This window comes from Hyla sarda, chromosome 9, assembly GCF_029499605.1.
Source record: "Hyla sarda isolate aHylSar1 chromosome 9, aHylSar1.hap1, whole genome shotgun sequence".
In the NCBI taxonomy this organism is placed as follows: domain Eukaryota; kingdom Metazoa; phylum Chordata; class Amphibia; order Anura; family Hylidae; genus Hyla; species Hyla sarda.
In genome coordinates this window covers 105,229,263-105,255,657 of record NC_079197.1, presented here as the reverse complement: position 1 = coordinate 105,255,657, position 26,395 = coordinate 105,229,263, and the positions used below count along the sequence as shown (strand labels likewise).

Here is a 26,395-nt window from a genome sequence, read left to right as displayed (position 1 = left end):
ATGATAGTGTACGCTAGCACTACCATCTTTCTATGGATTCTCTAGTTAGTTTAGCAGCTTTAATGATAACAGCTGTTTATTTATTGTATATATATTTTTCAGATTTTTTTTCTCAGCCATGTAAACTAAGAGTTTATTTCTTCTTCCTTCATGCTGCATTTTTATTTCATTTACTCATTCGTTCAGCCTCAGTCAGACCCATCTGTGTCACATATTAAAGGGGCAAATGGCTACCTACTGATAGTTTACATTCAAATACAGATTGTTCTGATTTATTGTTTTAAACTTACATGAACCTACATATTGTTCACCCGGAGCACCTGACCTGGGCTGGTTTACTGAGTGCAATTCACATAGAGATCATGAGCAAATAAGCAATGTGTTGTTAGTTACTTGTGCGCTGTGTGAGTTTGCGCTTTAGGGTGCACACTCTAATGCAATAGGCTGCACATGCCTGTGCTGAGTATTACATATCTGTGAGGGCAAAAATATGTGAAAATAGAGTCAGGTGTTGTCAAAGTCAGGAATGAAAATATAAAAGGAACGATTTTACTTCTCCTTCTTACTGGATCCACTTCTGACCTTGCCTCAAAAACTACAGTAAAAATAATAAAAAAATAAAAAACCTATGTGGGAACCCAGCCTAAAGCAGATTTCTTAGGATGATATTGGGTTTAGTGTCAGTTTCTCTTTAAACTGGATATTAGTATTGGGATACATGAATTACTCTGTAAACATGGGAGTCCCATCATTTTACTCTTCCTATGGCTCACTTAAAGCTGCACCTTCAGCCATTAGTGGTATTCTGTGGTTGAATTTGACAGTTTTTTCCATTTCCCTGCAGCGCCACCACACATGGAGATAAGAATTACACAGTTCACATAAAAAATCAACGTGCTGTTTGTGCAGTGCATGAATAACCTGGCTCCTCTAGAGAGGAAGATTCTGTCTAAAGGTACGTTCACACATACAGGATCCTGCACAGATTTGATGCGCAGGATATGTAACTGCCGATCAGAAGCTGTGCTCAGTGTCATTTAGTTTACATTGAAATCTGCAGCAGAAAATCCTGCGCATCAAATCCTGTGCATCAGATCTGCACAGGATCCTGTACATGTGAACGTACCCTAAAGCTTATTCTGCACTTTAGCTCACAGCAATCCTTAAAAGGGGTACTCCTGTGGAAAACTTTTTTTTAATCAACTGGTGCCAGAAAGTTAAACAGATTTGTAAATTACTTCTATTAAAAAATCTTAATCCTTCCAGTACATTTTAGGGGCTGTATAATACAGAGGAAATGCTTTTATTTTTTGAATTTCTCTTCTGGCATGACCACAGTGCTCTCTGCTGACCTCTGCTGCCCATTCTAGGAACTGTACAGAGCAGCATATGTTTGCTATGGGGATTTTCTCCTGCTCTGGACAGTTCCTAAAATGAACAGCAGAGGTCAACAGAGAGCACTGTGATCGTGACAGAAGAGAAATCCAAAAAAGAAAAGCATTTCCTCTGTAGTATACAGCTCCTAAAAAGTACTGGAAGGATTAAGATTTTTTTAATAGAAGTAATTTACAAATCTGTTTAACTTTCTGGCACCAGTTGATTTAAAAAAAAAAGTTTTCCATGGGAGTACCCCTTTAATGGGGATTCACTATATTAACAAAAAAATTTCTAATAGGCTATATGAATACCAGACAAACCCCTTTAGGGACTTGTACATAACAAACAAAAAAATAGATGAAGTGTAGGTTCCAATAAGATGAACCTGTTTCAAAGACATCAGCAGAATGCAGACTGCTGCTTCAGTTGTGCTTGGGGCAGCATACATAGGCCGTATTTATTCAGTATCTAAAACGCCAAAATATCATAGTGGGGAGTAATGATGTCGAAAACATAACATTTTTAGTTCGCGAACCGTGAACGTCCGCAAAAGTTTGCGAACCGGGCAAACCGACATTGACTTCAAAGGGCAGGCCAATTTTAAAACCCACAGGGACTCTTTCTGGCCACAATAGTGATTTAAAAGTTGTTTCAAGAGGACTAACACCTGGACTGTGGTGTGCCGGAGGGGGATCCATGGCAAAACTCCCATGAAAAATTACATAGTTGATGCAGAGTCTGGTTTTAATCCATAAAGGGCATAAATCACCTATTATTCCTAAATGGTTTGGAATAACATGCTTTAGCCCCCTTTAGGCAGCACATAGTTAGATTCCACCCTTTGAAAAGCACATAGATTCCCCCATATTAGGCAGCACATAGTTAGAGCCTCCCTTTAGGCAGCACATAGTTAGATCCCCCTTTAGGCATCACATAGTTAGATTCCCCCATATTAGGCAGCACATAGTTAGAGCCCCCCTTGAGGCAGCACATAGTGGGATTTGAACACAAGGCCCCAGCACTGCAAGGCAGCAGTGCTAACCTCTGAGCCACCATGCTACCCTTAGCATACATCTAATATCCATGGTTGCAAAAATGGACAGAGATGTTAGCAGAGAGTACCTGAAAAATTAGGCATGTACACATGCCTGAAAAATGTGGTATTGTTGCAGCCGCTTCTGTAGCAGCGGCCATAAAAATTGCAGCACCATAACAATTGCAGCAGCAGAGGCCAGAAAAATTAGGCATGTACACATGGATGAAAAATTGGGTATTGTCGCAGCCGCATCTGTAGCAGCAGCCAGAAAAATTGCAGCACCAGAAAAAGTGCAGTAGCAGAGGCCAGAAAAATTAGGCATGTACACCTGGGTGGAAAATTTGGTATTGTCGCAGCTGTAGCAGTGGCCATAAAAATTGCAGCACCATAACAAGTGCAGCAGCAGAGGCCAGAAAAATCAGGAATGTACACATGGATGAAAAATTGCGTATTGTCGCAGCCGCAGCTGTAGCAGCAGCTAGAAAAATTGCAGCACCATAACAAGTGCAGCAGCAGAGGCCAGAAAAATTAGGCATGTACACATGGATGAAAAATTGGGTATTGTCGCAGCTGTAGCAGCGGCCATAAAAATTGCAGCACCATAACAAGTGCAGCAGCAGAGGCCATAAAAATTAGGCATGTACACATGGATGAAAAATTGGTTATTGTTGCACGGCCTGAAAAATTTATGTTTGTTTTGCCAGGCAGAAAGTGCCCTAAAACATTGCGGCTTGAACCCTAGTTGGTGGCGGAAAAGTCACACAAGTCATCCGGCGTTCAGAGTTCAAATACAGCAGCGTGTGGACCATTTTAAGGCCAAGGCAGCTCATCTGATCAGGCCTTGTTCAGTCAAATGTATCACCCAGTGTCAGTCCCTTCGGGATCCATCCCTCATTCATCTTAAGAAAGGTGAGGTAATCCAGACTTTTTTGACCAAGGCGACTCCTCTTCTCAGTGACAATACCTCCGGCTGCACTGAAGGTCCTTTCTGACAGAACACTTGAAGCGGGACAGGCCAGAAGTTTGAGTGCAAATTGGGATAGCTCAGGCCACAGGTCAAGCCGGCACACCCAGTAGTCAAGGGGTTCATCGCTCCTCAGAGTGTCGATATCTGCGGTTAAGGCCAGGTAGTCTGCTACCTGTCGGTCAAGTCGTTCTCTGATGGTGGACCCCAAAGGGCTGTGGCGATGCGTAGGAATTAAAAATCTCTGCATGTCCTCCATCAACAGCATGTCTGTACAGCTTCCTGTCCTTGCCGGCGTGTTCGTGGGAGGAGGAGGAGAATTACTTTCACCTCTTCCCCTGTTAGATCCCTGTTGTGCTGTGACATGACCCTTATACGCTGTGTACAGCATACTTCTTAATTTATTTTGGACCTGCTGAATCCTTTCCGCCTTGCTGTAATGCGGTAACATGTCAGTCACTTTATGTTTATACCGGGGGTCTAGTAGCGTGGACACCCAGTACAGGTCGTTCTCCTTCATCCTTTTTATACGAGGGTCCTTCAACAGGGACGACAGCATGAAAGACCCCATTTGCACAAGGACGGATGCCGAGCTACTCATGTCCAGTTCCTCGTCCTCAGTGATGTCAGGGAAGGTATAATCTTCTTCCACGTACAACACCACGGGAACCAGATAGGTGACAAGGAGCACCCTGGGATGCCTGCTGTGGTTGGTCTTCCTCCTCCTCTTCAAAGCCACATTCCTCCTCTGACTCCTCTTCCTCACAATCCTCTTCCAGCGTTGCCGCAGGTCCAGCAAGCGCTGCTGATAAGGCTGTTTCTGATGTTTATGGTGTCCACAACTCTTCCTCTTTACACTCATCTACTGGCATGTTGTTTCGCCGCTGGATATCTGACAAGTGCGCCATGGCCGTGTAGGAACGCCTGAAATGGCCACACACCTTCCTGGACTGCTTCAGGACATCCTGTAAGCCTGGGTGCTTGAGCACAAAGCGTTGTACAATCAGATTACACACATGTGCCATGCACGGCATATGTGTCAACTTGCCCAACCTCAATGCAAGACACTGCCCAACCCCAAGATGGCATGACACTGCCGTATCCGGGATGTGGAATAGCACCTGGGGAGCTGAGGGGTGCCGGTGATGTGGAGCAAGACGCAGCAGTGGAAGAGGACTCGGCCGAGGATGTAATGGAAGAGGATGGAGTAGGAGGAGTAGAGGAGGTGGCAGCAGGCCTGCCTGCAAGTCGTGGCGGTGTCACCAACTCCTCTGCAGAGCCACGCATTCCATGCTTGGCAGCCGTCACCAGGTTTACCCAATGAGCAGTGTAGGTGATATACCTGCCCTGACTATGCTTTGCAGACCAGGTATCAGTGGTTAGATGGACCCTGGCCCATACACTGTGTGCCAGACATGACATAATTTCTTTTTGCACAATGGAGTAAAGGTTGGGAATTGCCTTTTGTGCAAAAAAATTTCGTCCGGGTACCTTCCACTGCGGTGTCCCAATGGCTACAAATTTTTTAAATGTCTCAGACTCCACCAGCTTGTGTGGTAAAAGCTGGCGGGCTAGCAGTTCCGACAAGCCAGCTGTCAGACGCCAGGCTAGGGGGTGACTTTGAGACATTGTCTTCTTGCGCTCAAACATCTCCTTGACAGACACCTGACTGTGGGCAGATGAGCAGGAACTGCTCAAGGCGAGAGACGGAGAGGCGGAAGGTTGAGAGGGGGCAAGGAGGGCAGCAGTGGTTGACCTGGCTGAAGATGCTGGACCAGGAGGAGGATGGCGGCTTTGACTTTGTGTGCTGCTTGTACTGACGTGTTGATCCCATAGGCATTTGTGATGTGACATCATGTGCCTTCGCAAAGCAGTTGTGCCTAGGTTTGTGTTGGACTTCCCACGACTCAGTTTCTTCTGGCACAGGTTGCAAATGGCCTCGCTGTTGTCAGAGGCAGACACACAAACAAACTGCCACACTGCTGAGCTCTGCGATGACGGCATTCTGGTGGTGGCAATAGCATGCGTTGATTGTCGTCCCTTCTGGCTGACCCGGGTGCTGATGCATGCTGTCTGACTGTGCCATTAGCTCCTTGCGATGACCTCCCCCTGCTTCCAACTCGTCTCCTCCTCCTCTCTGTCTCCCCATCTGAACTTTTTCCCTCTTATTCTCTTCTAGCGGGCACCCACGTGGCATCCACGGACACATCGTCATCATCCACACCTTCACCGCTATCTGACACCTCAAGAAAGGAAGCAGCAGCGGGTTGTGCATCACTCAAGTCTTCAAACTGATGTGTAAATAACTCCTCTGACGGATCAAGTAAAGCTGCTGTGGTGCTACTGTTGGTGGTGGCGGCAGGCGGGCAAGTGGTAGCATGAGAGGTGCCCGAAGCTAAGCTAGAGGAGGAGAAGGACGGTGCGTCAAGGTTCCGAGCGGAAGCTTTAGTAGTAGATTGGGTGTCTTGTGATAGCCAGTCAACTAAGTCCTCAGAACTTTGGGGGTTCAGGGTACATGGCCTCTGAACACTGGCCATTCTGGGGCCAAAGGGAGTCCCAGCACCATGACGGCCCCTGCGGGGTGGCCTTCCTCTGCCTGTCATTTTTTTGGTTAAATTTGCACAAGTGTCACACCTAATGTGATTTGCACTAGGGTGACACAATTTTCCCTGCAGGCAGGAAAAATGGCAACTGTGTTGTGAACTAACAGTGACGACTGATTTTATTTAACAGCCAAAAAAGGATTTTTTTTTTTAATTTACACAACTGTCACACCTAATGTGATTTGCACTAGGGTGACACAATTTGCCCTGCCGGCAGGAAAAATGGCAACTGTGACGTGAACTAACAGTGACGACTGATTTTATTTAACAGCCAAAAAAGTTAATTTTTTTTTAATTTGCACAACTGTCACACCTAATGTGATTTGCACTAGTGTGACAATGAGCAAAAAAACTTGCCAGCAGAGTTCCCCTTTTATGCAGTGGTCCCCCACCAGGGAGCCTCCAGCTGTTGCAAAACACACGGACTGATATATTTCAGCCCTTTGAATACTGTAGTAGTTAGTTGCTTTAACCCCTTAAGGACCGGGGGTTTTTCCGTTTTTGCATTTTCGTTTTTTGCTCCTTGCCTTTAAAAAATCATAACTCTTTCAATTTTGCACCTAAAAATCCATATGATGGCTTATTTTTTGCTACTTTATAATGACGTCAGTCATTTTGCCCAAAAATCTACGGTGAACGGAAAATAAAATCATTGTGCGACAAAATTGAAAAAAACGCAGTTTTGTAATTTTGGGGGCTTCCGTTTCTACGTAGTACATTTTTCAGTAAAAATTACACCTTATCTTTATTCTGTAGGTCCATACGATTAAAATCATACCCTACTTATATAGGTTTGATTTTGTCGGACTTCTGGAAAAAATCATAACTACATGCAGGAAAATTAATACGTTTAAAATTGTCATCTTCTGACCCCTATAACTTTTTTATTTTTCCGTGTATGAGGCGGTATGAGGGCTCATTTTTTAGGACTTGATAGGACTTATTGATCGCTTTTTATTCATTTTTAAATGATATAAAAAGTGACCAAAAATGCACTATTTTGGACTTTGGAATTTTTTTGCGTGCACGCCATTGACCAATAATGATATATTTTTATAATTCGGACATTTCCGCACGCGGTGATACCATATATGTTTATTTTTATTTACACGGTGTTTTTTTTTTATTGGAAAAGGGGGGTGATTCAAACTTTTAATAGGGGAGGAGTTAAATGATCTTTATTCACTTTTTTTTCCACTTTTTTTTTTTGCAGTGTTATAGGTCCCATAGGGACCTATAACACTGCACACACTGATCTTCATCATTGATCACTGGTTTCTCATAAGAAACCAGTGATCAACGATTCTGCCGCATGACTGCTCATGCCTGGATCTCAGGCACTGAGCAGTCATTCGGCGATCAGACAGCGAGGAGGCAGGTAGGGGCCCTCCCGCTGTCCTGTCAGCTGTTCGGGATGCCGCGATTAGCCGCGGCTATCCTGAACAGCCCGACTGAGCTAGCCGGCCACTTTCCGTTTCGCTTTTAGCCGCGCGGCTCAGCTCTGAGCGCGCGGCTAAAGGGTTAATAGCACGATCGGCGCTGCACGCTATTAGAGGCGGGTCCCAGCTGCACTATGACGCCGGGCTCGCCATGATATGACGCGGGGTTACTGGTACGTCCTTGGTCCTTAAGGGGTTAAAGGAAAAAAAGCTTGCCAGCGGAGTTCCCCTTTTATGCAGTGGTACCCAACCAGGGTGCCTCCAGCTGTTGCAAAACACACGGACTGATATATTTCAGCCCTTTGAAAACTGTAGTAGTTAGTTGCTTTAAAGAAAAAAAGCTTGCCAGCGGAGTTCCCCTTTTATGCAGTGGTCCCCAACCAGGGTGCCTCCAGCTGTTGCAAAACACACGGACTGATATATTTCAGCCCTTTGAAAACTGTAGTAGTTAGTTGCTTTAAAGAAAAAAAGCTTGCCAGCGGAGTTCCCCTTTTATGCAGTGGTCCCCAACCAGGGTGCCTCCAGCTGTTGCAAAACACACGGACTGATATATTTCAGCCCTTTGAATATTGCAGTAGTTAGTTGCTTTAAAGAAAAAAAGCTTGCCAGCGGAGTTCCCCTTTTATGCAGTGGTCCCCAACCAGGGTGCCTCCAGCTGTTGCAAAACACACGGACTGATATATTTCAGCCCTTTGAATACTGTAGTAGCTAGTTGCTTTAAAGAAAAAAAGCTTGCCAGTGGAGTTCCCCTTTTAAGCAGTGGTCCCAAACCAGGGTGCCTACAGCTGTTGCAAAACACACGGACTGATATCTTTCAGCCCTTTGAATACTGTAGTAGTTAGTTGCTTGAAGGAACTTAAGTTTGACTCTGGAGTACCCCTTTTAACCAGCGGTTTCCTCCCAACCAGGACTGATATCTTTCAGCCGTAAAAGGGCTTTTTTGGGTGCTGTCCTTAAAGCAGATGTTACACTAGTGCTTTAGAAGTAAACTGGACCTTGAATACACCACCCAGCAGCAACCTAGCTATCGCTTTCCCTATACAGCAGGAGCATCTTCTCTAACCCTCCACTTCCTAAGCCTGCAGCATGCCGAATGAGGGTAAAATGGCATCCGTGCAAGAGGTAGGAGGGTCTGGAAGGGAGGGACTGCTGCTGATTGGCTGTAATGTGTCTGCTGACTCTGACTCACAGGGTCAAAGTTTACTGCAATGTTAAAGTATAGGGGGCGGATCGAACTTCACATATGTTCGCCAGGCGATGCAAACACGAACACGCGAAATTCGCCGGGAATTGTTCGCCGGCGAATAATTCGCGACATCTCTAGTGGGGAGACAGACATCATGCGGGTAGTGTGGATATGCGATGACTGCATCTGGTGATGCCTTCCAGTATATAAATGCTTTCTTTGAAGGGAAGTTGTGGTGAAGAGGAGTTTATCCATTTAAGACTCTGAGTAGAATGAGAGTTTTCTTCTTCTTGGGGTAGAGCTAACTCACATACTGTTTTCCTATGCAGCATTCCCTGAAAATAAGTCCCCATCCACAGACTCTTCAATGAGAAACTGTACCCCCTCCCTTCTCTATTATTTTGGTTGGCGAATGCCAACTGCCTCATATGCCTGTCCTGCCCCTGTTGAGTGATATGTACGTAATTTGGTTTTTATAATCTTTAAGGGAATGAATAAAGCTGCATTACACTAGTACATACTCAAAGAATACATACGCATAGAATCCCGGTTTGCACAGAAATTACATTTCTGGAAAATTTCATGACGTTACAAGGTGGAATTCCAATTGGTTTTGTGCTGACTCTGTACAGACATTTCAGTGGCTAGCAGAATTAAAACTCATTAGACAAAGGTTATTTGAAAGCAAATACTTTTTTTCTCAACCACATTCCCACGGGACCAAAGCAAATCTGAAAGGAGAAAACTGTGTCAGATAAAAAGATTAAAAAGGGTAAACCCAGCAAATTGCTATTTCTATGCATAGGAAGAAGGATCCGTGAAAACATAGCAAAACCTTATGTGACATTTTAGGTTAATATAGGTTCTTTAGAGTACATTACACACTCCCTTAATGGTTTTTAAAACCTGTGAAATCTATGTTTAAAGTGGAATTCCAAACAAAATCCATAAATATAGTTATTACGGAGGTTAAGGTCAGCTCCAACCATTAAACTCATGGAAGACTAGGACTGTGATGGGCAAATCTTGCCTAGGATGGTCCCAGAAACTGTCCCAAGGTCTGTCTATTTATCTTAAGACCCCCGACACAAGTGAAAAGTTGGCCAACCCGTTTTGATTTCGGAATGATAAGGTAGTGAGCATGTTTGACCTCCAAACCATCCATTCATGATGAAATTTCCGAACATTGTTGTGCACTATATATTTAGAAATCCCAAAGTGAGTGAACGGAGCCGTGGCCGAGCATGTGCTCTGCTGCTCTATTTACTCATGGGGTAAGAAGTCTCCGTTCTCATGACCAGTGAGGTACCGAGCAGTTGAATCCCCTGTGGAAAGGGGATAATTTTTCATTTTTGGATAAACCCTTTAATGCTTAAATAGGCACTGTCAGAATCAAAAACTTTTTATATGTTGTACATCTTGGCAAAACATAAACTTTTCTAATATACTTCATAAGAAAATGTTATTTCCTTTTTATAGAAATCATGTGTGGTAGCTTGGGGGGTGTAGGGTGAATAGAGTGTAGCTGTGCAGTGATGAAAGGGTGTTGCATTAATGTCGTGACGCCAGGGTGTGGGTTCCTCCTCATATATATATCCTACCGCCACCCGTCCCAGGAACGATAGGGAGGAATAAAGGATTGACCACAGCCAGAATTATAGTAAACTGGAAATAACTTTACTGCTAATTTTATGCAGGATGAAATCAGCAAACAGTCTATACAGAGGATCGGTAGTTAGGCTCCTAACAGGTTGGTTGGGACCTTGAAGGGAATAAGCTTTGAGGCTTGTTTTACGCTTTTCCACTGAATTTAGGGGTTTGATTTAGGTTCAGTAGTCACGTAGGATTTTAGGAGAGAGCTGGATAAACTCACGGTTAGCAAGATGCTGAAGAAATAGGCTTCAGGCCTAGATTTGTCTTGTAGGTATGCACGGAGCTGTGTTCTCTCTGTTAGTCCAGAACCCAAGAGAGATGATTGGAAACAGCACCCTTATATGGCAAGGGGGCAGGCTCCCCAAACCTGTCAGTCCTATTACAAAGGATTACAAAGGTACATCAGGTGGCACAATCACGTGACCTGGAAGGTCCTTAACCTTAGCAGAACACATTTACTGTAGATCACATGACCTAAGGTGCTGGAAGTAACCTTTAGAAAATAAAATATATACAATATACTCATTAAATTAAAGAAGGAAGAGGTGACTAGGGGTTATCCCATTAAGAGACTCTTATCAGGACGAAGGACTCTGACTATGGGGACTTACGACACAAGGTACAGGACCATGTCCAGTACCAGGACACCACAAATGGCTTATAAAATCATGGCTTTGTCGAAGCTAAAGCACAGGCATGGACAAAGTCCAGTAAATGAGGGTGGGCTAGCACTCCTCTGTGTTTCTCTCCTGTCTGATAGGACTCCTCTGTGCCCTCTCCTGTCTGATAGCACTCCTTTGTGCTTCTCTCCTGTCTGATAGTACTCCTCTGTGCTCTCTCCTGTCTGATAGCACTCCTCTGTGCTTCTCTCCTGTCTGATAGTACTCCTCTGTGCTCTCTCCTGTCTGATAGCACTCATCTGTGCTTCTCTCCTGTCTGATAGCACTCCTCTGTGTTTCTCTCCTGTCTGATAGGACTCCTCTGTGCCCTCTCCTGTCTGATAGCACTCATCTGTGCTTCTCTCCTGTCTGATAGTACTCCTCTGTGCTCTCTCCTGTCTGATAGTACTCCTCTGTGCTCTCTTCTGTCTGACAGGACTCCTCTGTGCTCTCTCCTGTCCTATCAGACAGCCCACCCTAACTAACTGGACTTTGTCCATGCCTGTGCTTCAGCTTGGACAAAGCCATGATTTTATAAGCCCTGATTTCTATGAAAAGGAAGTAACATTTTCTTATGAAATATATTAGAAAGGTTAATAATTTGCCAAGATGTATAACATAAAAAGTGTTTGTATCTGACAGTGCCCATTTAAGAGCAAAGTCTTGCAAACAAACTAGTTTTGGGAGGACCAGCTGACTTATCTTGTGTGTGCTGAATTCTTCAAGGCTCCAGTATAACAAATCTTACTATTAATTCTACAATATAAGGTTGGGGAAATACTAGTGCATAACAAGGCATATCTTGCATTCTGCAGTCTGGGAAAGCTTGGTATTAACCTCTGCAGAGCTGTGATACATAATATATCATTAATATAAAGTACATACAATGCTGCAATCTATCATATAGTATAAAGGCAACATGGTCTGTGGTCAGTCATTATTGAGTCTATGATCAGTCTTGCTATGTGGAAAGATTTACAACTACATAACTAGGCAAATCTGTAATTCAGTTAGCAATGTGGGAAAGTTGAGTGAAAAACTCTCCATGTGGTGAAGGAAAGAAAGAAAGGAAAAAGAAAGGAAAAAGAAAAGAAAAAGAAAGAAAGAGAGAACAGTTAATACATACCTGAAGTTCTTTTGTCTCCAGCTTACCCCCACATTGCTAACCAAAGTTGATAAATCTGCCCAATGCCGCTGTAATAAATAATGATAATAAATAGTTGTTGCTAGTATTATTGTACATACAAAAAAAGCAGACATCGCTTTAGTCCCTTTTACAGGGGCTGAATATTAGGCAAATTTCATTGCTAGGAACGGTCATCGATCCCGACCCCTGGGGCCCCCGCGATCACTGGGACGGGACCCGATGCTCAGTGAGGAGCACGTGCTGCAGCCAGAACGTGCTCTATTCATTTGTATGGGAGCCCCGAAAAGACCAGAGTACAGCTCTTGGGCATCACAGGCACTCCCATAGAAATGAATGGAGTGCAGCGGGGTCCCATCCTGGAGACTGCAGCGGGGACAGTGGAGCACCCCTTTAACTTGAAGTGAATTTCTATGACTGCCCTTACACCATTCCAATTCCATACTTGCATGGCAGTGTAATGTCCGTTCATTTGTTTTTGTATTTTTCTGTTTTAAGCCATGGTTATATAGCATGCTCCTTGTATTTTATTCTGTGTTACATTAGTCGGTTTTAGGATTATGTTTGTTCGTTCTGCTTTGTCCATGTTCACATTGTGTTGGAGCCTGTGCTCTGTATGTTATATTCTTGTTCAGTATTCTGGAGTCTATTCAGACTCATCCGGTTGTAGTCTAGTGTTTCATGTTTTATATTTCTGTTTCCTACTGGGTCAGCATTTTGTCCACATGTTAGAGTGTGTCCGCTGGCCAGTAGCCTATTTGGCTTTATTATTAATGGCTACTCCTTTTGTGGAGTGGGGTGTCCAGTTTGTTTGTTCTGTGTCCCAGTGTGAACAGTGTCTTATGTTTCCTTATCAGTTTGCCTGTTTGTATTCTGCCCTGTTAGTATTTGTATCCTGTTTGGTATATCTGGTTTTCTAGTTGTTTTCCGTTTGTGGCCTGTGACTGACTATGTATATTATGTGTTTTTACGCCACCGCACTTTAGTGCAGGAAGGGACCGGCGCCCAGTTGTCGATCCATCGTTTAGGATGGATGAGCAAGTAGGCAGGTAGTGTCTTTTTAGGGTCAATTAGGGTTCACTCTCCCTGTCCCCCACTCGGTCATGACAGGCAGTACATGACAACGTATTTATCAATGTTTACAGCATAGAGCTACATTATATTGTATGTATGTAAGTATTAAATCAAGATTACTACAAACTGTACAAACTATTAAAAAAAAACCTGGAGGACCACATGCCTTTTCTGAAAAGCCCCCTAGACTTGGTTCTAACACTGTCTATAGACAAAAGCATAACTGACATACTGAGACCATTTCCTTATAAACATTATAGAGAAATTGCAGCAGGATCTGGAGAGAAGACCTAAATAGCTCCTGTGGAATCTTCTATCAGTTCTCTCCATAACTACTAGGCACAAATTACTTTGATTACTCTAAATTTTGCTACCAGCTTCTATTTTTACATCTGCAACTGAACATCATTGAATTAATTTTGTCTAATGACGTCTTATGAAAAATGTGAGCAAGACTGGGAATATGTTTGTTCCTTCCGTAAAAAAAAAGATTTACAAAAAACAGCAACCAGCAAAACTTTTAACAACTATATTTAAAAATATATGTAGCAAGAGGATGGAATGACTTGGCAATAGAAGGACTAAGGCTGAGGATTCAGTAATCAGGAGCTATGGTGGAGTACGTGTGTAACCCCGTGTGGGTGCCGGTGCAGGAGGCGCAAAGTCCATATGTAGAGCAGTAAATATGAATTCAAGAAAAAAAGACTGCACTCACCAACGGCAACGGAGCTTTATTGCAGCATTGCAGGTAACAAAAGCAGATGGAGGGAGGGAGGCGGGGGACGTACACCAGGACAGGCTGTTTCATGCCGGAAGCGGTGCTTCTTCAAGCTGGTATACCTGGCCACGTCAGCCGCGACTCCTTATATAGTCGTCACAGCAGGCGGGATCAGGGTAAAGTGACATAACTAACTGCACACATGATCAGAGGGAAACGAAAACACATGTGGTGAAAAGAAACAAATGAACATTACGTGATTATGCATCACTGTTACAATGCGTAAGGCAAGGAAAGCTGTCAAACTAAATAAGTAAGTAAAATAACGAATCATAAAAATGGGGCCAGTTCGGGAATCCTTCTTCCTATTCTCCTCCCGTCCCTGTGGGTAGTTCTATTGACCTATTCGCACGGACGGTGGAGAGTGATATGAAGGCTTTGATATACCCACATCCCGACAATAACCTCACTGACGGTGAACGTAGGGCCCTTAAATGGTTGAGGTCACGATCTGATTTACGTGTTGTCAAAGCTGACAAAGGGGGTAGCACCGTCATTATGACAGATGATATGTACATCAGAGAAAAAGAATGCCTCCTAGGTGATTCCACCACATACAGACGACTTCAGACCAACCCTACTAATGGAACCATAGCTCAACTCCGCACATTCCTCAGCCAGAAATGTGAAATAGGTCAAATATGCCTTCCCACTGCCGAAAAATTTATTCCATGTAGCCCACGTCATGCCAGATGGTACTTTTTGCCCTATCGTCGCGGGGATCGGCTCTGCGACTGAATACCTTTCCCAGTATTTAGAGTGGTTGCTCAAACCACTATTACCATCAATGCCTACTTACTTAAAAGATATGGGTGATTTATTGATGCACCTAGACAGCTTTCACTGGAACAATACACATCCCCTTGCATCCATTGACGTAGAGAGCCTGTACACCCACATCCCTCATGATGCGAGTGTACAGGCTATCTGTGAGATTGTAGCGGAGACCGAAAAAACCACTGACTTCATCAATTTTGTTACTGACTCCCTCCTCTTCATTTTGTCACATAACCTTCAAAAAGGTTACATCTGGTACAGACAGGAGACCGGGACTGCGATGGGCACCCCGGTCTCCTGTACATACGCCAATTTATTCCTAGCCACGGTCGAACGCCGCTATGTTTTCTAGCCTAGAAACCCATATGTGTCTAATATTGAGTTATTTTTTAGATATGTCGATGACATTCTAATGATATGAGAGGGGTCAGAGGAAACTTCCAATGCATTTGTCACCTATTTGAATTCTAGCAATAAAGAGAATATGCTATTCACCTCTGTATACGGTGATCAAGAACTCACCTTTTTAGACGTTAAATTAAAGGTCCAGAACGAAAAGTTAGTAACACAAGGCTATAGAAAAACCATTGCACGTAATTCCCTTCTCAACTTTAAAAGTTCACATCCTCACCATGTTAAGAGAAGTATCAACTATTCACAGTTCTTGAGACTAAGAAAAGTGAATAGAGAGGACGACAGCTTTAGGGAACAGGCTTCTGATCTTAAATCTAGGTTACTCAACCGCACCTATCCTACTAAAATTGTTGATGAGGCCTTGAGTAAAGTTACCTCCATCCTTAGGTCTAATTTGTTACGTTCAAAATCTAGATTGAATACCAAACCAAGAAGATTTGTTTTTTCTACCACCAATACCAACATGAATAGCCTTGTAGCCAGCATCATCCGTAAGCACTGGTACATCTTGGAATCCGACCCCGATTTAAAAGATGTCGCCAAGAATGCTCCCTTGATTACATACAGGAAAAAACATACCTTAAGTGACATTCTTAAAAAAAAACGAATACTATATACAATGATTTCCAAGAAAACGGTAAAAACTGGCTTAGAAGAGGTCTCCCTATGGGTAACTTTCCATGAGGTCCTGTTCCTTTTGTTCCCAGAACCTAGCCACCAACAGAATGCAACTAGGGGGCTATTGCCACCTTGTTAGGGGCCTTATTACCTGCCGGACTTCATACCTGGTCTACGTTATTGTCTGTCCCTGTGGCTTCTTTTACGTGGGTAAGACTATTCGGTCCCTCCATGTCCGTTTTCGTGAGCATATTCGCTCCATTAGGACTGGAGTGGGGGCTCCTCGTCTCATACAGCACGAAAAAGAAGCTCACGCCAGCAATCCTAAAGTCCTGAAATTTGCCGGCATTGAAAGAGTCAAGACCCTGCCTAGGGGCGGCGATAGACACGCCACCCTACTACGCAGAGAGGCGTACTGGATTATGAGACTCGATGTGGCAGGTATTCTTGAACTTAACGATCGCGCCGAACTGGCCCCATTTTTATGATTCCTTTTGCTCAGAGTATCTAACATCATTATTTTACTTACTTATTTAGTTTGACAGCTTTCCTTGCCTTACGCATTGTAACAGTGATGCATAATCACATGATGATCATTTGTTTCTTTTCACCACGTGTGTTTGTTTTCGTTTTCCTCTGATCACGTGGGCAGTTTGTTATGACACTTTACTCTGAACCTGCCTGCTGTGACGACTGTATAAGGTATACCAGCTTGAAGAAGCGCCGTTTCCAGCGTGAAACAGCCTGTCCTGGTGTACGTCCCCCGCCTCCCTCCCTCCATCTGCTTTTGTTACCTGCAATGCTGCAATAAAGCTCCGTTGCCGTTGGTGAGTGCAGTCTTTTTTTCTTGAATTCATATTTAAAAATATGCTGCCCATAAGTATGAAAATGATAAATGGATGTTTTATCCTGATGCTCTTGAGTTCTGCAGTATCTTCCACAAGGATACAGGCTGACATTTATCATTGTCTTTAGACTGTTTGTGTCTACAAAAAAGGAGCAAGTAGGGCAATACACATGATATGGATGGGTTTTATGAACTGCGCCTTTTTGTGAAAAGGTGCAAAAAAGGCGCAAAGCCATTGAAAAGTCTCTAAAACTACACCAGCCCAGACTTAGCTTAGCTTTTTGGTGTATGTGAAAAGAGAAATTTCAGAAAATGTGACCTGCACAAAATGTATCAAATGTTCTGTGACCATTTAATAAATGTGGCGCTCCTACACATTACCAGCACACAAAAAAAAAAAGGTGTAAAAAAAATGCTTCACTTACACCTACAATAATAAATGCTGGCAATAGTGTGTAGAGAGTACATAGAGGTCATTCATGACAAACACAGTGCACAAGAAAAATACTAAAGGCACAAAGGAATAGGTACCACTGTCTTAAGGATACAAAAGGAGTTGCAACAAATGTATAGATACATGTCCAGAGGGAAAACGTAGCTTACATGGTGGTGCTCTCATTAAGTGCGGTTCAGTATATGTAAACCAATATTAGATTAGAAAATTTATCTGGGCGCTCCCCCTGTTAAAATGTAGCTTTTAATCCTTCACATAAAAAATTGCTCTCATGGAAGTGGAACAAAAACTGACCCAGCGGCCGCTCATTATTTGCACCGTGATCGGTTTTTATCAGAACCATTTTTTGTTTTGATGGGACTTTTTGATCGCTTTTAATAATTTTATTCTGATATATGATGTGACTAAAAAGCAGTATTTTTGGTGTTTGATATCTTTTTAAGTTTAAGTGATTTACTGTGCAGGATCATAAACATTGTATTTTAATAGTTTGGACATTTACGCACACTGCAATACCAAATATGTAAAAAAAATATTTATTTATTTTACTCTTTTTTATAATTTTTTTGGTCCAATTGGAAAATATGGTAGTCATTAGATTGAATTAACTGTATAAGTCTATGCCTATGGCATAGCATTCTACATTATACAATGTGATCAGCTATCCACTGATCTGGTCTGGCTGAGCCAGGCTACATCAGATAGATCGGCAATCAGCAACAGGTAAGGGGACTCTCCTCCCTCATCTTAGCTCACGGAACCCACGCGATCACATCGCGGGGGGGTCCGGTGAGCCCCCCTGAGTTACCGGAGATCTTTCACTTTTACTCTAGAAGCTGTGGTCGACATTGATCACGGCATCTAAAGGGTTAGTGACTGCCAGCGGTCGCCTGTCATTAGCAGTGAGTGTCTGGCTACTGATAGTAGCCGACACTCACCGTTCTTAAGCGAGCGCAGCTCATGCACTCGCTTCAAAGCAACTTAAGGATTCAGCGAGTGGAGCAAGAATTCATTGGTTCAGGATTCATGGCGCTGATCATGACAAAAAAGACCGCGGGACATAGAATTATCCACCGACTGGTTTATTAACAACAATGCAACGCATTTCGCTGCGCATGCGCTCTGAAGCTTTTCTTGCTAACCCATATTTTTAAAGGTGGATCTCAGTTATGCCACCAGTGAAATCAGGTAAAGTAAAGGATGTAATGTCAGAGAACTGTTGCAATAACAATAAGAATTTCATTATGTAGTGTTCTGGTGTGGCGGCCTCTGGGTGTTAGTAGGACGTACCTCGAATACTTTGTGATGCCAGGGCACCGTATAGCCAAACCACGGTCCGAAGGCGGTCGATTGTTCAAGCCTGGATTTCAGGCTTGGAGCAATCAATTGCCAATGGGACGCACAGGAGGCAGGTAAGGGACCCTCCTGCTGTATCCTAGCTGATCGGGACATCATGGATTCACCGCAGTGGTCCCAATCAGCCCAATTGAGCAGCCAGGAATGCTTTTTTGTTTACATTTTAGATGCGGTGATCGCTGCGTCTAAAGGGTTAATAGTGCACGTCACCGCGATCGGTGGCGCACGCTATGAGCCCCGGTCCTGGCTACCATTAGCCGCCGGGACCAACCCGATACCACTGGAAAAAAATTTTTTAATCAACTGGTGCCAGAAAGTTAAAAAGATTTGTAAATCCCTTCTATATAAAAATCTTAATCCTTACAGTACTTATCAGCTGCTGTATGTTCCAGAAGAAGTTCTTTTCTTTTTGAATGCCCTTTCTGTCTGACCACAGTGCTCTCTGCTGCCGCCTCTTCCTATTTTAGGAACTGTCCAGAGTAGGAGCAAATCCCCATAGCAAACCTATCCTGCTCCGGACAGTTCCTTAAATGGACATAGGTGTCAGCAAAGAGCACTGTGGTCAGACAGTAAGGAAATTCAAAAAGAAAAGAACTTCCTGTGGAACATATAGCAACTGATAAGTACTGGAAAGATTAAGATTTTTAAAGAGAAGTAATTTACAAATCTACATGCATCATCAAAGATTCACTCGGCACTGCTGTGACTGGAGCACCTGTATGTGAACACTAAGTGCCGGCTCTTGGATCTCACCTTCCTGGTCTATCGGGTTGTGCTCACTGTCTAATGTATAGGCAGTCCATAAATATACTCCAAAAAAATATGAAAACAGGGCACTCACCACACCATTGAATGCTTCAGTGAAGAATTTATTAACGGATCCTCGTTACATCAAGTGCGGTGCAGACAAAGATTGGTGCAGGGGTGCAGGGCAACGGCGCCGTTTCGCACACTTCTTGTGCTTTAACAGGCCAATTCGTCATCGCGTTCTAAGACATGTTATATAATCCCCGCCCTCAGTGTCCATGGTTACATGTAAACAAACATCAGACAGGTAAGTGATCATAAAAACATATCTAAAAACAGAGAAAATTATAGCAATACATTTAGCTCTGATATGTCATTCAGACCTGTCTTACCCATAGCCTCTAACCATAAAATCCACCTTACTTCTTTTTTAGCTTGGATTTTTTCCTTTGTCATTCCTCCATGTGCACGCTTGACCCTTTCAATGCCGGTGAATTGGAAGGCATTCATTTCTCCTTTTATGTTTTTCATTCATATGAAATGCACTGCTCCTGCTCTGGTTTTAAGGGATTGTGCATGCTCACGGACGAGGTGGAATAATGGCCTCTTGGTTTTCCCGACATTGAACAAATGACACCTACATGTTGAGGCATAAATAATATGGGTGGACCAGCATGTTATTAATTGATTTATCTTTACATCATATCCATTCACAGTACTCTTTTTTTGTTTTAGAGTTTAAGTGGCAAAATGAACAGGACCCACAGCAAAAATTGCCGACCGGTCTTTGCTCTGTTTGTTTTGTTCTTTTTTTTATTTGCATTTTTTTATGTATACTCTACTTGTCATATTTTTTTATATATATGTTATGATGGGTTTTGATGCTGTCAAAGTCTTCAGATCCTCATCTCCCTGTAATAAATGCCAATTATTGAAAATGGCACTTTTTATTGTATGATTTGATGGAGAATTTGCAAAAGAAAACACCAGTCTTGTCTCATCAGTTTTTTTCTGTTTGGGGTTTAACAACTGCTTTCTCTGAATCTTATCAACTTTTTTTCTTGCCTCATCGATTATTTTCTTCAGCATCCCCGCAGCATCAACCGCTTCTGTGATTCGTCTGCTTGAGCATAAAAATGTTATTCTCAAGCAGATGCATTATAGGCAAAGAGACCCATCTCTTTTGGACAATAAACTCACTTAAAGCATATATGGAAACCAATCGAATGCCGAGAGGTCTGAGAATTTGTAAGGCACTGTCCCAATTTACGGACAATTTGAGTTTTGTCCAGGCATGGGACCATCTACATGTTCAGTATTCACATAATATCCAAAAATTAGTCTTGAAAAGAAATGCCAAAGAATAAGAAGTGGTAACAACTGAATTGTGTAAAGCTAAGCATGAATTATAGACTAGAATATCAGAAGAACAGTTTGCACAATTCTCTCAAAATTTAGAAAGTTATCTACTGTATAAGAAATTATAAAAGGAGTAAAAAGAGACAAGTTCATATGTGATTAAAAAGACTTTGAGCAACAACAAATTTTCTTGAAATAATAAAAAAAAAAGGATGGAAAGACAAGGGGACAATATAAACCTCAGAATACAGCTAAGAAAAATCCTAGAAGTACTGACTTCATGACTACAGTAATTCAATAGTGGGGATCAATAGTGTTGTGGGCAAAAAAAGATTGTGATAATGAGGCTCTATACCAACTTGGAAATATTATGACATGAAAAACTAACATCCGATCCTAACAAAACAAAAAAAAAAAAAAAAAAACTCCTGGTATATCTTACCTAAGTCAGTGAGCCAGCCCCCGGGATGACCTATCGCAATACCTGTCTAGCTATATCGAATGGTTAATTTCTCCCCTTTTAAAAAACATTCCCTCTTGCTTAAGAAATACTGGCAAACTCATTAGCATCTTAAGTAATTTCTAGTGGCAACCCGGGTTCAGTCTCATATCAGTGGACGTGATAAAAAAAAAAGTGATCAAAAAATCTGATCAAAACAAAAATGGTACCAATAAAAACTTCAGATCACGGCGCAAAAAATTAGCCATCATACCTCCCCTTATACGGAAAAATAAGAAAATTATAGGGGTCAGAAGAGCACATTTTTTCAAAGTATTAATTTTTGTGCATGTAGTTATGATTTTTTTAGTAGTAAAATAAAATCAAACCTATATAAATTTGGTATCCTTGCGACCATATAGACCTACAGAATAAAAATAAGGTGCAATTGTCAAAAACTGCACTGCATAGAAACTAAAGCTGTTAAAAATTACAAAATGGCTTTTTTTTTTATTTTGCCTCACAAATATTTTTTTTCTGGTTTCGCTGTAGATTTTGTGGTGAAATGATTAATAGTATTACAAAATAAAATTGTTGGTACAAAGAACCAGCCCTCATATGGATTTTTAGGTAGAAAATATAAAGTGTTATAATTTTTAGAAGGTGAGGAGGAAAAAAGTGCAAAAATGTCAACTCGCTAAAGAGGGAAGGGGTTAAACCTGCATGAGTAGAGGTGGACTTCACTGCAGGTGCATCCTAAGGTCATAGGGGAAGATTTATCAAAACCTGTCCAGAGAAAAAGTTGCTGAGTTGCCCATAGCAGCCAATCAGGTCTCTTCTTTCATTTCTGAAAAGGCCTCTGGAAAATGAAAGAAGCGATCTGATTGGTTACTATGAGCGAATCAGCAACTTTTCCTCTGGACAGGTTTTGATAAATAAGCAGCATACCAAGTAGCAGTAGAGGTCAGTTAATAATGGTAAATAAGAAGCAAAAACACATATCAAATCTGAATTCAAGTAGAAAGAGTTCCCAGAAAGGAATCTTCTTAATTACTTGGTGGCATCCAAACCAAATATGCCATCTGGCCAACAGTCATCCCGAGGTGCTGGTTACCTTGGCAACGCAAAGTGGAGGACAACAATAACAAGGATGATTGTAACCCGGCCAATCACTGGGCCAAATGCTGGGGAGAAGGAAGAATCAGGTAGCACAACAACTCAACAGATAACCTTCATATCCGGCACAATCTTAGCACTGGAAAAGGGATGAGTCCCAATTGTACTGGCAAAACTTTTACTCACAAGACTCTACCTTTACCATTTGTCTCCTCAATCTAAGCTCATATTTACCATAGGGGGAGCTTCTGTTGCTGCTATGGAACTGGTGTAGACTAGAAGGTGGGGCGGGGGCATCATAGTTGACTCAGTAGGGCTTCATCCCCATTGGAGATATGAAGCTACAGAGTATTTACTTTAGGCCTATATAGGACTAACATGTGGCATGAACAGGAACCAGTGGGGGGGCCATGATTTATGATATGGAGCCCATCTCCACCACTCTGCTCCAGTCATTTAATATATAGACTTTTATTTAACAGCTATGAAATATATATATATACCTGTTTTTTTTTCCAATTGTAATGCAATGCAGATAATATTAGATAAACATAATTTCCCTAGATATGTAGAGTGCGATTAGCTTTTAGTTAAGCATGTCAGGCATTCAAGGACAAAGTGTCTAAGATACATATGTATTAAACCTGAGCGGCTACGGGGAGGCAAGCCATCTAATTAAGAAAAGCATGCAAATCACAAGTAATAAGGCTGCCGCCTGCAATACCAATTGTACTAGTGCAAAGAGTCACTAAGATGACAATTTCACACAATTTAAGAAGATAATTGCATCATCCATGATACTTAAAGCACTTTAGAGAAACAATAGACATATTTTTTTAAGAATATTCCTGAGGGAATAATTTGGAATCTGATTGTATCTGTTGAATACATTACATGACACAAAACTTTAGTCTGCAGCAAAGATCTATCAGGAAAAAATAGCAAAAGGGCTACATAGACCTTCCACCTTGGATGAGGACAATCACCTTTTATTGTGAATCTAGGGGAATTTTGACAGTATTTACTAATTTGTTTGATTTTTCAGCATTACCATCTGACCAGAGCTCAACCTTTGTTAGGCAAGCTCTGTCTTCTCAATTTAATGAGAGAACAGTGACCTCTATATTGACCAGATGTCTTCACTGATGAAAGAAAATCGAAAATGAAATAGTTTTAATCTTCGATTCCTTTCTTTGAGTCTTAGGCCACGATTAAGCTGAATCTTTCAGAATACAAAAAAATAAAAAACGATGAACTTACTTTTAAAATACCAGTAGCTTCTGCACCAACTTTCTTTGTCTTTTGCTAGTCTTTGTTTATGCCTTTCCTGCAATGACAATCAATGACCCCTGCAGTAATGTAAGTAGGGTCACCACTCCAGCCAATGATCTGCTGCTACTGTCACATGTCAAGACAACATGTCATTGCTACAAAGGGTAAAATAAGGCAAAATGGCCCATTATGCAGTCCTAATATGATACTCATGGAAGTGGTCTTAAAAACATCAAACCAATAGTAGGTACATATAGTACTCCTCTGTAATATGTCTATATAAAATATGAGCATTGACATATTAGTAAAAGTCTTAAATTTTTCTTGCTCCTCTATGATTCTTCAAAATTGTCATCTGTGTCGAAATCAAAATTTCTTCTCAGCAATAAGAGCCCCTTTACATTCAACTTCTTAGATTATATTATTAAAGGTTACTTGTTATTTGCAAAAACTATTTATATAACGTAGATAACAACATTATATCTACTGTATATTTGTAAAATCCATAGGTTAAAACATTTGTATATTTTTGGGTTTAAAAAAAAAAAAAAAGCTTTCTTGTCCTGCAGCTGTTTGCCTGTGTGTGTCTGTGTGGTAACAAAATACAGGAAATGTGGGCGGGGCAGTATGATTGACAAGCTCCTTGCTTGTCAATCATACTTCTCTGTGAACCGGGGGCATGTCACAGAGCCTCAGTGCACAGAGCCCTGCTTGTCCTCAGTGCACAGAGCCCTGCTTGTCCTCAGTTCACAGAGCCCTGCTTGTCCTCCGTTCACAGAGCCCTGCTTGTCCTCAGTGCACAGAGCCCTGCTTGTCCTTAGTGTACAGAGCCCTGCTTGTCCTTAGTGCACAGAGCCCTGCTTGTCCTTAGTGCACAGAGCCCTGCTTGTCCTCAGTGTACAGAGCCCTGCTCGTCCTCAGTTCACAGAGCCCTGCTCGTCCTCAGTTCACAGAGCCCTGCTTGTCCTCAGTTCACAGAGCCCTGCTTGTCCTCATTGTACAGAGCCCTGCTTGTCCTCAGTGTACAGAGCCCTGCTTGTCCTCAGTTCACAGAGCGCTGCTTGTCCTCAGTGTACAGAGCCCTGCTTGTCCTCAGTGAACAGAGCCCCGCTTGTCCTCAGTGTACGGAGCCCTGCTTGTCCTCAGTGTACAGAGCCCTGCTTGTCCTCAGTGTACAGAGCCCTGCTTTTTCTCAGTGTACAGATCCCTGCTTGTCCTCAGTGCACAGAGCCCTGCTTGTCCTCACTGCACAGAGCCCTGCTTGTCCTCACTGCACAGAGCCCAGCTTGTCCTCAGTGTATAGAGCCCTGCTTGTCTTCACTACACAGAGCCCTGCTTGCCCTCAGTGTACAGAGCCCTGTTTATCCTCAGTGTATATAGCCCTGCTTGTCCTCACTGCACAGAGCCCTGCTTGTCCTCACTGTACAGAGCCCTGCTTGTCCTCAGTGTACAGAGCCCTGCTTGTCCTCAGTTCACAGAGCGCTGCTTGTCCTCAGTGTACAGAGCCCTGCTTGTCCTCAGTGAACAGAGCCCCGCTTGTCCTCAGTGTACAGAGCCCTGCTTGTCCTCAGTGTACAGAGCCCTGCTTTTTCTCAGTGTACAGATCCCTGCTTGTCCTCAGTGCACAGAGCCCTGCTTGTCCTCACTGCACAGAGCCCTGCTTGTCCTCACTGCACAGAGCCCAGCTTGTCCTCAGTGTATAGAGCCCTGCTTGTCTTCACTACACAGAGCCCTGCTTGCCCTCAGTGTACAGAGCCCTGTTTATCCTCAGTGTATATAGCCCTGCTTGTCCTCACTGCACAGAGCCCTGCTTGTCCTCACTGTACAGAGCCCTGCTTGTCCTCACTGCACAGAGCCCTGCTTGTCCTCACTGCACAGAGCCCTGCTTGCCCTCAGTGTACAGAGCTCTGCTTGTCCTCAGTGTACAGAGCCCTGCTTGTCCTCAGTGTACAGAGCCCTGCTTGTTCTCAGTGCACAGAGCCCTGCTTGTCCGCCCACACCTCCTGCATTTTGTTTCTGCAGATGTGAGCATTGCTCCAGTGCTAGAATAATGCATGGCAGGTCCAGGCTGCTATCAGCAGCCAGGAACCCGCCAGTAAGGGCAGACATCAGCGATCGCACTGAGGTCCGCCATTGACCTTTCAGATGCCGTGATCAATACAGATCACGGCATCTGCGGCAATGCATGCCTTTCAAGGGATCACTGGATCGACCTGCACGGCTGCAGGAATCCGATCATCCAAGATGGTGGCCGGAGGTCCCCTCAACTGCCTCTGCCGCTCTCCTGGTGTTTTCTTCTCTGGTCTGACATCGAGCAGACCAGAAAGGTAGATCACCAATAATACTGATCAGTGCTTTCCTGTGCATAGCAATGATCATTATCTGCTGTCAAAGGATTACTATAGATGGTCCCCAATAGGGACATAAAAAGTGTAAAAAAAAAAGTTTTAAAAAATGTGAAAAAGCCCCTCCACCAATAAAAATGCATATGGCCCCCTTTTTTTTTTTTCATTTTAACCCAAAAAGAAAAAAAATTATAAACATATTTGGTATCCTCACATGCGTAAATCTCCAAACAAAAAATCAAATATAATGTTAATTATCCTATACGGTGAAAGGCGCAAACGTAAAAAAATGGTATCTATAAAAACTAAAGATCACGGCGCAAAAAATGAGCCCCATATACAGAAAATGAGGAAGTTATAGGTGGTCAATATAGACCATACTAATTGGTTGAGCCATATATTTTATGGTAAAATGAGTGATGTCATTAAAAAGGACAATTGTTTGTGCAACAAACAAGCCCTCATATGGGTCTGTGGATGAAAGAGAGGGGGAAAAACAAAAATGCCAAAATAAAATGGTCTCTGTCCTTGTACCCACTGTCAGTTATCTTCACAGGCATGTGACCTTACATTCATTGCTACCTAAGTCTATAAACACACATGGTATTTTGAGCAGCATTTTGGCTTATTTTGGGCCTCATTTTGGTTAGTATTTTTGCAATAGCTAGGAGTGGGTACAAAACATAGAAAAAGGTACAAATCTTTCAATTATAGTTTTCTCTGTGTTGGTTCCACTCC

The 26,395-nt window shown here is 42.7% G+C and overlaps 1 protein-coding gene and 1 long non-coding RNA gene across 2 annotated transcripts in view; one reads left to right on the top strand and one right to left on the bottom strand.

The window, feature by feature from the left end:
- Window positions 1–12,042: 12,042 nt before the first annotated feature.
- On the bottom strand, window positions 12,043–22,036 carry LOC130291612 (uncharacterized). Its single transcript, XR_008847982.1, has 3 exons — window positions 21,979–22,036; window positions 19,221–19,763; window positions 12,043–12,111 (listed from the first exon to the last, which is right to left on the bottom strand). It is a non-coding gene; the product is annotated as an uncharacterized LOC130291612 (long non-coding RNA).
- A 21-nt stretch (window positions 22,037–22,057) lies between these two features.
- Window positions 22,058–26,395, top strand: part of LOC130291611 (homeobox protein ARX-like) — an 89,629-nt gene continuing 85,291 nt past the window's right edge. Inside the window, exon 1 of the mRNA XM_056540574.1 lies at window positions 22,058–22,129. The gene's annotated coding sequence lies outside the window, so the exon portion shown is untranslated. The remainder of the gene's footprint in view (window positions 22,130–26,395) is intronic.